Source organism: Aulonocara stuartgranti (genome assembly GCF_965226115.1).
Source record: "Aulonocara stuartgranti genome assembly, chromosome: 6".
NCBI lineage: Eukaryota > Metazoa > Chordata > Actinopteri > Cichliformes > Cichlidae > Aulonocara > Aulonocara stuartgranti.
Window position 1 is genome coordinate 10,885,044 of NC_138944.1, and position 14,947 is coordinate 10,899,990.

The 14,947-nt window shown below is 39.7% G+C and overlaps 1 protein-coding gene across 2 annotated transcripts in view; it reads left to right on the forward strand.

The window, feature by feature from the left end:
• The first annotated feature begins 446 nt into the window (after positions 1-446).
• The window catches only part of gcgrb (glucagon receptor b), a 62,024-nt gene continuing 47,523 nt past the window's right edge, over positions 447-14,947 (forward strand). For both annotated transcript variants that reach the window (XM_082536556.1, XM_082536561.1), the window contains exon 1: positions 447-753. The gene's annotated coding sequence lies outside the window, so the exon portion shown is untranslated. The remainder of the gene's footprint in view (positions 754-14,947) is intronic.

A 14,947-nucleotide genomic window follows, 5' to 3' on the forward strand; every position in this document is an offset into this window, starting at 1 on the left:
ACAACATACACAGTCCTACATGATAACTCAAGTAAACCTCTCACATAAGGCAGGAGCATATTTAACTTTTTGGAGTTGTGATATATTAGTGTAGCATTTTGACCTGTTACTTAATAACTTTGATTCATTATAGTTTCCCCGCAGGTCTTTTTTTCTCCAGCATCTTTTTTCCTGCTCATTTTATTCGTGCACCTAATGTTAAATCACCTTCTATTGCCACATTCATTTGTTAAAGTCTAATCATTTTTATTTATATGGGTAAATAAATGTCACCACCGAAATTATTACAATTCTGATAGTGCTTGTGCTTATACAGACTGACTCAGGTATAGAAACACACATACATTGTTCCTGCCGTTCATCATGTGGAGTTGTATTTTGAAACTTGACACCGGAAGTTGGAGTCCTTGTTCTACATCGCTTTCTGTGAAATACAGGAGCGCGGAGCGCCATTAAGAGCGCAGCGTTGAGTACAGCGCACAGCGGACCGCACTGCAAAGAGAGCGACATTTACTTTAAAAAGTGATTTACAGACATCAAGAGTGAAACAAACAAAAAGACCCAGTGCTGCTTAACTGGACTAGAGCTAATTTGAGAACTCACAGGTTGTTTTTTCGTTCTTACTTTATAAATCTGCCTCTGGACACTGTAATACATAGTCTGTCTGCTGTGGACCTACCTGCTGTGATGGGCCGGATGAACAGCGGGCAGTGTGGGGGTGCCAAGAGCGCAAGAGGAGGTCTGGAAGCATAGGTAAAAAAAAAGAAAAGAAAACAAACTGGTTGGAGTTCGCACTGTTTATCTGATTTTCTGGTTTCTGTCATCACAAAAAGTGATGACTGAAAATTCTGGTTGTCACATGCGAGTTTCTCTGTTGAGGGACATTGTTTAAGTGTTATTCATTTATTTTTTTGGAGCCGGCATAATTTTTCTCCGGCATCATTGACTGAAATGTGAAGCTCAGCTTTTAGAAGTGTTCTACAAGCTGAGGCTTTAGGTGATTGTTTCCTTTTTGCTTTTAAAGTGTTAGGACTGTTCTTATTGAATGCCTTTACACAGTTGCAATCCTTCTTGTCATTCACAAAGTCCTTCTTGTCTTCCACGCCTCTGTGCTCTTGTATGACTGATTCTCAAGGATATGTGAGTGCGCCGGGCACATGAAGGGACTGGCAAACCTTGTTAAATGTGCCTCTTCTTCCGTCAGTTATCATCGGAAGCACAGATAGCCTTTAATATAAATTCGGACCAGTTAATTTGGGCTGTTCTAAAGGGATGGGACATCAGATAACTAAATAATATGAAATGCCAGTGTTAGTTTATCTCGTGTGGTTTGTTAATGTGGAACGAAAGGTCCGTGATCACTTAAATCGGATTGTGGAAAAGTTGAGTTGTGATAAATATCTCTAGCAAAGCCATGAAGTAGACAAGCTCTTCCAGCAAAGCAAGTTTTAGTGTTTTGCATTAACACAAAACTGCAAAGATGTAAGTTGTATATGAGACGTATTTATATTTCCTTTTGCTTTACGGCAATGTTATTGCTGTATGTGCCTAAAAAGTTCCAGTTTCCTAACATTTTTCATCTGCAGCTAAGGACCATGTAACATCAACAAGTAAGGTGTCTTCTCTTTAACTGTAAATTTATTGTTCTTATGTAATCACTTGATTAAAAAAGAAAAAAGTGACAGTAAAAATCGTCAGACCTTAGCCAATATCTGCCAGGTAATTTACAGCTTTCATCGCAGCTGTCTAATGCAGCTTCAGACAGAGCTCATAGTGCAATATGTCAGTGGAGGCTAAGAGTGCCCCTATACAGATAAACCAGTCAGTGTTGTAGTTCTGTAAGGGTCTAATGTTGAGCTTTTTGTGATCATTTCCTTGACTGTGATATTAAAAAAAGAAGAGCATTACAACTAAATAGAAAACTGTGACTGCAATTTAAATTATATAATGACCTCACAAAACAGTCAAAGCTTTTTATAGCTGTAATAGGATACATTTTAGTATGGTTATGTATTGTAATTGTCTGATCCTATTTAGAAAGAAAATAGAAAGAAAGAAAGAAAGAAAGAAAAGAAAATAGTTACATAGATGCTTTTCATGGTTATTGTATTTGATGTATTTTTTATTTGTGTTTGCGCCTGAACGCTCTGCACACCGATTGGTTTGCCCTTAGAGAAGCCAACTTGGACTCTTGTCCCGGGGGCATTTTAGATTAGGTTATGACTGGCTACTTTCAGTCACAAGAACACTGTATTCATTTCATCCATCCTTAACACCATATATACTATGCACAGATAGACCTGCTCTGAATTGTAGTCTTCTGAACACAAAATACCCCATGTTTGTTCTGATGCTTGCATCCAATTTCTTAAAAATGGAACCTTTTCTCTCCTCTTGTGTCTTCTTGCCCTCTTATATGTTTTTTTCTCTTTTCAATAAAAAAGAAATGTCTTGGCTGAGGGCTCGGTGCTTTCACCCAGACATCAGACCACTCTTTTGTAATGGTATGATGGCCAGAGATTTGATTTGCCTGGTCAGGATGGGCCAACTGTATGCAGGGAAGATTTATAAAGGACAGATATTGATTCACAGACACTGATCTACAAACATGAAAGCAGGTGAAGTAAGCTAAGGATATTTATCCATTAACCATTTCCACCTGCGGCAATCATCGATGTTAAAGTCTTAGGGCTTCACTGGCAGAACGTTTTCAATCAATAGTCAAAGACAGAAAGGGTTTGCAACCCAAGACCGGGGAAATCTCATCAGTTGGATTTTACATGGAACCTTTCGAGTCATTTATGATATAAGACTGATTTTATTTTATTTAATAAACCCTTCTGTACTGCTAGAAGGTACAGTTAGGTCCATAAGCATGGCAAACTTTGTGTAATTATGCCTCTGTACAACACAGCAGTGGATTTTAATTCAGACAATCAAGATGTGATCGAAGTGCAGTCTTTCAGCTTCAGATCAAAGTTGTTGTTTTTTTTAAAAAGCATTGCATTAATAATTTATGTTTGTGGGTATCTACCTTCAGTTTTCTCTTCAATATCTGAAAAGTATGTTTTTTTGGGTTGCGATCAGGTGACTAGTTTAGCTATAGATGGTCACCTGATCATCTATCCCATTCCTTTTCTTTGCCTTGAGCAAGTCTGGGTGTGGTTTGCTTCCACAGTATGCGTTGGTTCATTATTCATTTTCACAGCATTTGTCGGAATCAGACCAGAGACAGCAGCTCTGTACATCATCAAAAAACACTAGTTCATTGTTTCCACTGGCAGCATTGGCGTTTGTTAATACATTATGTTTGCTAAACTCTGAAAGGCTGCCCTACAGTCACATCTTAAATGCTTAGTTTAAAATCCACTGCACAGTTGTCCAAATCTTGTCAGTGTATGGACCTCTTCATCTTTCTCAGTGGAAGTCAAGTTAAACATATTTTCGGTGTGTGATATTTAGAGGTCTAGCCCTGAAGTTGTACAAACACACTCTCTTGTACAAAACAACACATCTCAAGGACATTTTTACTATGAAAACAGTGAATGTGACTGTGAGGCTGTGAAATGATTGTTATAAAAACTCTTCACAAACTACACCTATGATACTCAAGTAGTCTCACAATTCTTTCAGATAATGACATATGTTAGGCATTTACTTGTATCTACAAGTCAATTATATTTATGTTTTTTTCCATGCTTGGAGATTTCTATGGATTCCTGGACTTTTAACAGGCTTAACATTTGTTCCTCTATTCTTCCTTCTTCTTAAGCTATGCAACCCTGTGCTCTGTTTCTCTTTAGTATGATATCCATACTAAGTGACAGAGACCACTTTACTCCCAAACCCAACTAACTACCCCAAGATATAAAGGCTGTGAAGGTTGTAAACCACAGATGTAAATTGTGCAGTTGTGGTTTGACAGAGTGACTTGTTAGGATTTGCCACTATCACCCCATGTCACAGCATGCCAATTGTGTAGAAAATCAGCGCTTACTCCCTGGAATGTCATATCCTAACCGTCATACCTTGATTGCTTTTTCTGTCTGCGTGGCAGGAACAGTGTGTGGGTGTCAGTGTTGCAACTCAAGTGATTTCATGCTTAGGGACTGCATCCAGTGAGTGATGGCTGATATGATACTTGATATTTTCCCGGGAAGTACTCCAAGAATGAAGCTAGGGCTACATACAAAGCCGATTAAGGTTTTTAGCCATTCTAAACATGCAACTCTGAGTCAGTATCAATGGAGCTAAATAAGACTTAAGGTTCGTTCACTTTCAGTATAATCACACCACCACCTGCACATACTGGCCATGTTACCTGCCCAGACATACATTCAGCTCCTACTTGTGTGATTTTGCTTTCTTTTCAAATCTTATTGGTTTGGGAGGTGTGATCCATATGCATACAGGTGGGACAGTCTGCGTCTTCTTAACAGATTTAGACATGCATCGGTTTACTTTGTGCGGTTGTGGGATGCAGTGTTTTATTGTTAAAATTTGATAAAAAATGATGGAGTGTGAAGCTTGAACTTTTCTTGTTGGACTTTTGAAAATGAGGCATGTCAGGTGTAAAAAGGTTTTAAACTGCTGTATTAGAGTAAAGCAAAAGACTGTGGAAGGACCCTGAATGTTACTGTCCTCTATGACACTGTATGCTATTATAGTTGTACTTAAGCTGAATGCTAACATTTTCATGCTGTCATGAAAGCGTTCACAAGATATTAGTTAGCTTTTGTTGGCTAAATATAAAATGCAGCTGAAACTAATAGCTAGGGCAGGGCAATATGGCCAGAAATATTTATCATGATATATATTTGAAAATTTGCGATAACGATATTACTGACAATATAATTGATGCGAGACAAAATACTTAATAACTCATTAACTTTATTTGTGGAAAAAAACCCATCAATATATTTTCACTTAAACAAGCAGCTGTTTTTTATGTGCATTAAAGCTATATAAAAATGTAACAGTGCAAATGCAAATTCCTTGCTGACAGTTTAACAAAAAGGCATTTCCAGTGGAAATTGGCCGACATATTCTGAGCGTAACCATGCATAATACCCACAAAACTTAAAAGTTGGTTATATACACACAATGCGGTAATATTATGTTAAAGCACAGTACGTATCACTCTGCGAGGCTCCTGACTACAGTAGCAGTAATGCTCCGACAATCCATCAAGCGGTACGGCTTCGTAGCTTAGCAAAGTCGTACTAAAACATTTTTTGAGCGATTTTTTAGCGCCGCGTACCACATAAAATTGGTTCGTAATAACGACGGCCCGCTTGCATGCTCTACCAAAAATGTGCTTTGGTGTGCATCTGCCAGACAAAAGCCAAACCAGTTCCACACCACTGAAGTTACATCATGTTTACAAACCAATTGTAAACATGGTTCATCTGTTTCATTCAACGATACGCTTTCGCCCTTCTCATTCTCTGTCGCTGCCGTGCTTTTTCCGCCATGTGCGTATGAACACAAAGGCACTGCGCGTGCGTTTTACCCATATTCTATCGCGATATCTCATTTTCTAATTTTTTCTCATTTTCATTGCCTAACATTATACCGGTATTACCGTGAACGGTATGATATGGCCCAGCCGTACTAATAGCAATTGCTTTTTATGACCATGCTTTATTTGCCATTATACTAAGATTTTGAATTGAATATGGACCTGGAGACATAATATTACACTACTCTTTACATTGCTTTCACATTACTTCATATGGTGATCTGAAATGTTTACTCTGGGTTCTTTACTAGCTTTCTGTGCAGATTCTTGCAAAAAGCCGGAGTTGTTTTTGCAGTAAAATCCACTTATTTCTGTCCTGGATCCAGTTTTCACTTTACCATTGTGCTCCTGTTCATTCGACTGTTCACTCCACTCCTCAAAACATGTAGGGGGAGCAGTCTACAAGTTTTTCACTCCTCAAAAGGTGTAGACTGCTCCATTATTTTCCTTCTCCTGCTCTTGAACTAAAATAAGATTACTGTAGCGCAAGATAAAGGCCATGTTTGAAGTTTTTTTTTTCTATCCACTTGCCATGCCGATACAGTAAATTCAGAACCTCTGTAATGCAAGTAACGACATAATTGCAGTTGTGTTGTGATTACTGAATTTAACACAGTAGGACATTACATTACTCTGTTACTGAAAAATGTAATTTGATGAAAGTAATGCAATACTTGCATTACTTGGTGCACACAAAAGCATGGGGGCCGTAAAGTTCAAAACCTGCCACTTGGTTTTCCATGAATTTACAGCTGAGGCAAAACAAACAAACTGCATTTAAGGTTTTTTTTAATGTATAGATTTAAAAAAATATCTGTTATGGGATTGCTGACATTATGCACAGAGAATATTTATTAAATGCATAAAACACCAAAGTCCACGAGGAACAGCTGAGATGTGTTATGGCTGTTGATGAACTGGAAGGCTTAATTAATACTTAAATTACTCCACTCTAGAAACAGCTATAAATAAATAAATAGTAGCTCCACTGAAGGCGATAAGATGTTCTCCTGTTTGCTTGTGCAAGGATGAACTCCAGTCTTTTCAGCAACTGTAAAGTCTAGCAGGTAAACTACAAGGAGCTGTGTTTGACTTCTGGTTTAAGCAGAAAGGATGATATAAACACACTGACATTTGCCGCTTAGTTGAACAGCCAGTTATTATTCTCACTGTCTTTTTTATCTGTGGCATCACGCAAGAAAAACAGAGGCTCACGATAGCATTATAAGAAGTGAATGGAAGCCCAAATTACAACATATTCAATGATGCAATTAAACCACAGGCTAGACTTGCACTCTTTTCTGAACTCCACGAGACCTAATTACCAAGATTAAATTAAACATCATAGGTTACCTCACATCAGAAAGCATAAATACACACATGCACAGGAGTGCATTATTTTCTGCATTACATTACACGTTCAAAACAAAATAACCAACTGCTTAATGCTGATTGGATGGTTTGTTTTTCTTGTGTCGAACTTCAAAGTCCCTGACTGTTGTTAACATGCTGAGAAAGAGAAGGTTTATGTTAAAGCCAGCCTTGCGTATTTCATTTTTCTTTTCTTTTGTAGAGTCCTGTATTTGATCCTGCATTTGTTATTATTTCATTACAATGAGTTAAAGAACAGAGAGAGTGATTACACTCAGAATCTCTTATTAGTCATTCTCTCCTGCATACAAATGTGCACATGTACATTTCAGTCAGGAGCAGTTTGGTCAAGAGAAGACTGTTCCAGTTCCTTCTGCAGTAATTTATATTTGGCGGCATGACTCTGTTCTTGGAAATAAGAGCACAGAACCCTCATCCAGGACATCGATTACGTTAGACAGCATGAAATGGATACGCTAAGGTGAAGTTGGATTACCGAACCTGGTGGTACATTGTTCAACAAACTTAAATGGTGTGCCCACTATAATATTTGCCAATTGGATTTGTGAAGGGTAGTTAGTTGAGCCATCAGGAGATACAGGCTGGCACTGAGATGGGTTGTGTCAGCTAATGTACTGGGGTTGCTGGCTGACTTGGACTTTGTGACTTGCCTGAACTAATACTGATACTTTGTGTGCCAGCTGTGTCACCACAATCCTGTCACCGTTAATACTGGAGCTCCAAACCTGATGCAGTACTCGGCTGAATGAAAGGTGTCACCACTCAGTAGAAGAAATCAATTCAAAAAGCAAACAACTTTTTTCACAGTTTTCTCCAGAACCTTTCATCTTTTCAGACTGTTCCAGCATCTCCCTCTGTGAAATCTAAAAATCTCTGGGCTCCATTAAACTGGTGACAATGACGGACACAGAAGTACAATTATGTCTTTAAGTTGCCCACGCCAGCCTCCCCGCTGCTCTCAGCACTGCACATGGCAGGTTACAAAAAAGTGAGAGGTGCACAAAAAAGAAAAACACCAGCAAGACTCTGGCACAGTTTACAGGGTGACAATGGTGTTACAGGCATTGCTTTCCCTCCTTGAGTTTTCTCATTACATCAAGGGTCCTGCCTTTTTGTTTTCTTCCCTCTGTTATGGTAGAACTCAGTATGAACCGTGCAAAATGTCAATTTCAGCAATGAGCTTGAAAGAAATGTACTAATCTGAGATTCTTGTGAATTTCCATTTATTTCTGAGTGGAAAATTGTACTAAGCTGATACCCATTAACATTTATTCTGTTTTAAGAGGGAACATTTGCTTTGTTTTCATTAGTTATGAAATAAAGACAGGATAGCAGAACATGCTGAAGGGTGAAACTTTGTTGATCTGCGGGTATTCTTTTTATGCATGCGTGTTGAAAGAAGGCCTGCTATATAAACACAGTTGTTTAATTCATCAACACTGACCTAGAGTGGCTCGTGACGCATTCTGTACACACACACACACACACGCACACACACACACACACTATAAGCGCAGATTGCCCCAGCTTGCTGAAACAAAGTTGGTGTACGTCAGCTAAAATCACAATAATTTAACTCCTCAATCTGATGTCATCATCATGAGACACCCTTGTGGCTATTTAACTGTGGCATGAGGCCTTACAGATGTCTTAAATTGCTGAACTTTTAGTGTGTTTCACAAACACAGTTTGCTTACAGGGATATACGTCCTTGTGACTGTCAAAAATAAATTAATGGGAATGTGTTGGGAATGGGGGTATAAAAGAAAAAAAATGGAATTGATACAATTTTGTTGAACATATGCAATGACAATAAAAGGCTATTCTACTCTATTCTAAGTAACACACGGTGTGTGAACGCTGTCTCTGAGTTGCTAATTGCTGAATGGTACAGAGGGAAGTGTGCAAGAGTACCCATGGGATGTTTGGGAGTGTTTAGTGCATTTTTTTTATTTAAAAAAAAAGCCATTAAAGAATTATGAAAAGTTACTAACTCTTGCTACAAAGTTTGTGTTATGTGTAATGAAGCATGGCTATCATTTCTGTGAGTGAGAGGGATGTCAGGCAGACAAGCTGAAATGACAATAATAATAAACGCTCAGCCTGTAATTACATCAAACAAAGAATCTTGGCAGATGGCCTCATATCTAATTTTGAAATTGTGTCATTTTCTAAGAAAATTGCCACATATGAGTTAAAGATAATGGATGTGCTGTGATTTGGACTAGAGTCACATCTAAAATTATCCCTGCGATAACAAGTCAGAAACAGCAGAATATCTCTGAAGAAGTAATGTTATGTGAATAGGCTGAAAATGTAAAGTTGTTGCAACAGTATTTTTTCCAAATTGAAAAGCACTGAATTGAAAATGTACACTAAAGAAATTCCTTTCTGCATTTTCTTAGCTGTTTCACCTATTTAGTCTGCTGTGAGGCAACAGTACTAACTACTGCGCCACTGTGCTGCACATGCTGAACAAACAATTATCTGACTAGTCTAATATATGAATGAATATGAATGAATATTCTTTATTGTCATTGTCACAGGTACAATGAAATTGAAAGATGTCTCTGGTCAGTGCAACATCACAAAAGATAAATACTTAAAAACTATAATTAAATACTTAAAAACTATAATGATAGGATATAAAAGATAGAAATACATATAAAATACAGTATTCTCATACCGTAGATACACCCAAGCAATCCAGGCCTAAGGCCCCATACAGACACTCAACATACGACCTAGTTGATATATCACTCAAACAATCAATCACTCAATCAATTTGTTAGCGCATCCAACAAAACATGTCTGAAAGCATTCCAACATCAAGGGCACAAATGACAACAGGGGCAATGAAAGTCATCTACTTTTAGTAGCATTGAGACATGATATTGCAATTGGGTAGAAACTGTGTTTGAATCTGTTAGTCCTTGTGTATGTTGTTCTATACCGTTTACCTGAAGGCAGCAGTTCGAACATGGAGTGTCCAGGGTGTGAGGTGTCCTTTATGATGTTATGGGCTCTTTTGAGGCAGCGGGAACTGTGTAGGTCTTTCAGTTTGAGGAGAGGGCAGCCGATTGTCCTTTGGGCAGCGTTGATTACTCCCTGGAGTGCTTTCCTCTGAGCCACTGTGCAGCTAGCGTACCATATGCCTATGCAGTACGTTAGTATGCTTTCGATGGAGGCTCTGTAGAAAGACACCAGCAGTCTCTGTGTGATGTTGTTCTTCCTAAGCACTCTCAGAAAGTACAGTCTCTGTTGTGTCTTTTTCAGTAGCTCAGAGGTATTCACACTCCAGGATAGGTTTCCCTCTATGCTGACTCCCAAGAAGCGGAAGTCTGCCACCCTCTCCACACAGTCGTCGCTGATGATTAGTGGTTGGATTTCTGTCTTGTGTCTTCTGTAGTCAATTATGAGTTCTTTGGTCTTTTTCGTGTTTAGGAGAAGGTTGTTATCCTTGCACCATGAAGACAGCCGCTCCACCTCATCTCTGTAGGCAGACTCATCTCCCCCAGATATGAGCCCCACCACAGTAGTGTCATCTGCGAACTTTACAATGGCGTTGCTCTGGTGGGCGGGGGTGCAGTCGTGTGTATAAAGCGAGTAGAGCAGTGGACTAAGCACGCAGCCCTGTGGCGACCCAGTGCTTAGATTTAGGGCTGGAGATGTGTAACATCCCACTCTCACTCTCTGTCTGCGGTCGGTGAGGAAGCTATTGATCCACTTACAGGTGCTGTGAGGAAGCCCTAGGTCTTTTAGCTTGGCGTCCAGTTTGTATGGAAGAATGGTGTTAAATGCCGAGCTATAATCCACAAAGAGCATACGCACATAGCTTCCTTGCCTCTCCAGATGTGTTAATGCTACATTGAGTGCTGTTGCTATGGCGTCCTCTGTCGATCGGTTTGCTCTGTAGGCAAACTGGTGTGGGTCAAGGCTGCTGGGTAGGGCTGCTGTAATGTGGTAACGCACAAGTTTCTCAAAGCACTTCATCACCACCGGGGTTAGTGCCACTGGTCTATAGTCATTTAGGCTAGAGATATGAGATTTCTTGGGCAAGGGTATTATGGTGGAGGTCTTGAGGCAGGGTGGGACGTTTGACTGTTCAAGGGATTGGTTAAAAATCCTGGTGAAAATATAGGCAAGCTGGTCTGCGCAGTCTCTCAGCACACGTCCTGGTACGCCATCTGGGCCGGCTGCCTTCCTCGGGTTAACAGCCCGCAGGGTGCGCCTCACTTCATGCTCCTCCAGAGTGATGATGGTACTGCTGCTGTGGGCTGTATGGTGTAGCTGTTCCTCTGGGGCATAGGGTGCAGTGACCTCAAAGCGTGTGAAGAAGATGTTCAGCTCCTCCGCCAATGCTGGGTCACCTTCAGCCATACCTGATTTGGACTTGTAGTTTGTCAGCTGCTGGACACCCTGCCACACCAGCCGGCTGTTCTTACTCTCCAGGTGGTTCTCGATCTTCTTCCTATAGTCCGCCTTGGCCTTCTTAATGCCTTTTTTCAGGTTGGCTCTAGCCCTGCTGTAGCTCTCCCTGCTTCCGGACCTGAAGGCGCTGTTCCTCTCTTTTAACAGCTGCTGGACTTCCCGGGTCATCCATGGCTTTTGGTTGGTGTAAACCCGGATCTGCTTGTCTACTGTGACAGTGTCTATACAGTGTTTGATGTAACAGAGGACACTGTTTGTGAACATTTCCAGGTCTTGATGTTGGAAGATATTCCAGTTGGTTCTGTCAAAGCAGTCCTGTAGCTGTTGAGAAGCGCCCTCTGGCCATGTTGTTATAGTTTTAGTGATGGTCGACGCAGTTTTCCTGATTGGGGCATATGCAGGAATTAGGAGCAGGGATAAATGGTCAGATTGGCCCAGATGTGGTAAGGGTCTTGCCCTGTAGCCCTTCTTGATGTTGGAATATGGGCACAGACCCAGACTTTAACATTACTATAGCTTAAACACAACAAAGAACAGTAAAGGATTTTCCATTTCCAGCCTATTTGCATATCCTCATTATATCCCCTCCTGGAGACCACGGCGGGTCTGGGCCCACGCTAGAATAATAGCGCAGGGCAGGATGACTGCTGTGTTTCCTTCGGATTACTCCTCACCCCCTACCCAACCCTGTGGCTTGTCACGTGCTCCATAATGTTGTACTGTGGACATTTATGAGCTCTCCATGCAGAGGAGTTTTTTTGTTTCCTGTTCTCATGCTGTCCTCCTAGGAGCCCAGTATGAGTGGAGGTCTCTTTTTCCTCTTCTACTTTCCCATTGTTGTGTACTTTTTCAGTGTTTTTCTGTAACGCTGCCGATCTCCGACCTGTATTCCCATGTGATGTCTATGTTGTGCTTGTAAGTCGGGGGGGGGGGGGGGGGGGGGGGGGGGGGGGGGGTTTCTATTCCACTGCGGGGCAACCTGCATGTGGCCAATAAAGCCTTGATTCATTCATTCATTCGTAAAGGTTTTATCTTTGCAGTGAATTCATAATGACAAAAGTGGAAACGTTAAAAACTCTGTAAAACCTCGTGTTTCCACCACTGTACAATGTTATAAACACATGTCAAAAAAGAGAGATGTGTATATACAGTATTGTCATCAACAGTACATTACACTCCCTTTTCTCTATGAATGTCATTTTTAGAAATGTGGTGCTTAATATAGCACATACATGATAAAATTAAGACAGGGTCATCATTTCATGCTTGTTACACTCATTATAAATATAGCTAACAGCTTGTTAACTCACAGCAATTAACAACAGTAATTTTTGATGGCGGCTATTAGCTATATTTAGTTTTATTTCTTTATTTATTTTATTCTGTGCAGCTAACTGTGACATTCATGCATGTGCCTGTGATGCCACTGTGGCTGCATTCATTAATGACTCTCTGTCCATTCTGGAAGTTTTTCTAACTGGCAGCAAAATTGAAAAGAATAGGACCTTCACATTTATCACTACCTGCGTCATCCCCTGCTCTATTGTGTCAATCTTACTCTTACTGTTTCTGGACTGCATCTATTACCCTGTTCACCCATCGGTGGTAATAACCCTCCCTTTTTAAATCTAAAGGATTGGGTTAAACACACTCCCGTTGTTGTTCGGCTGGATTTCTTCCTATTTCAGTTTCCCCCTATTTCCGTTATCTCTTCACACTCTACAATAACCATCTCTGTAGCCTCCATTATGCTCTCCCACACCTCCCGCAAGTCTTGCTTTCAAATTACACCACTAGTATTCTTCCAATATTTTTTTTCATTCACTTTCTTGGTGCGTAAAATTGAACTTCTTCTGTCTCTAGCCATCCCACAAACGGAATTGTATGTGAGTGGGTGGTACCTAAATCCTTGCCCTTGACTTTCATTTGACCCCACAACTGGAAGTTTTGCAGTGGGAGAATGTGTATACAATCATACAGAGCACAAGAACATTTTCACAAGACTCTATTCAGCCTTGTGAAAAACTGAGTATGCCTCATGATTTAATAGCTTGTAAAACTTTGTAGAGAGATGAAGCTTTCTTCTGACAATCCTTCCAAACAAACCATTGTTGTTCAGTCTATTTAAATGAACTGTCATGAACTTTAATGTTTAACAAACTGAGTGTGAGTTCTAGTCTTGTTTTTTTCTGAGCTTTGCATGCAGTGAATTTGCTGGAACATCCACTCCAGGATTGTGAGACTGCATTAACACAGACCTGAGTAAACCAGACCAGCAAACAGCCAAACCATACCAGAGTTTGTTGATGATCTCTTAATCAAGTGGATTTGTAAATGTGCACTTAATCTTTCACAGGATTGCATAGCATTCTGTGGAAATCTTCTTTTCTACATGACTGTAAAAATTATATATTAGCGTTCTCTCTCTCGTGTCTAAGCTGATTGACAGAAGTAATTATCAACAACAACTTCATAAAGAGAAATGAGCAAGAAAATCAGCTTTTAAAACTTAAAATGTAAATGTGTTTGTTTCTAAAAACTACATTGTATTTGTTTTTTATGTAGTAATAACTCATGTTAGTGTTCAAAAAAGATGCATTTTTGGATTTCACTGCAGATTTTAATGCTACATTTATTTGGTTGCAATTATTTGTTACAATATTGTTTTTAATATTGCTTCAAATCCAGAAGCCACACAGGAAGCCTATCAGCTGGTGGATAATATAATATAATACACAAGTTCCTCTTCCATTATGTCTCTGTTAGATACTTGTTAGTACACTTTTATCAGGTACACTGTGTATATCAGCGGTCCCCAACCCCCGGGCCATGGTACCAGGCCGCGAGAGTTGAGGCTCGGGTGTGAAATGTATGGTTTTCAGGGTTTTTATCGGTTTTTAGCGTTATTTTGTTATCGTTTTTATTGTTAACTCGGTTTTCCTGGGTCTTTTCAAGTGTGTTATGAATAAATATTATTTTTTTCGGTACCGGTACTAGTTTTATTTTGTTGTATTTATCCATGACACTTTAAAGGCCGTTCTGTGAAAATATTGTCGGGCATAAAACGGTCCATGGCGCAAAAAAGGTTGGAGACCGCTGGTGTATATGATTCACTTACTAATGTAGTATAGTGATAGGATGGTGACGATGGAGTTGCTAGGCAGGAGGAAAAGAGGAAAACCACAGAGAAAATTCATGGATGTAGTGAAGGAGGACATGCAGAGGTTTGGTGTGACCAAGGGGCATGCTAGGGACAGGATGAAATGGAAGTAATTGGAAGGAAGGATAGAATGGAGTTACACTGCTGTATTGGAACAAATGTACCACATCCTGCCGTAACTGAATTTAGTCTTCTAGTTTGAAAAAGGCTATTTTATGACTTGTTTTATCTTATATCTTAGATATAAATAGGAAACCATGTTTAAACTGAGAGAGAGTCAAAGCTACAGCCAAACATTATCAAAAGATTGGCATATTTTAATGTTTATTGTATGTTTACTGTATTGTTTACTGTATGTTTTCATTGATACTCATTGTCAAACGTTTCAGTGTAGCAGAGTCTGTTTACTTATCTTTGTCAAGAAACCATTAAGATATCCTTTG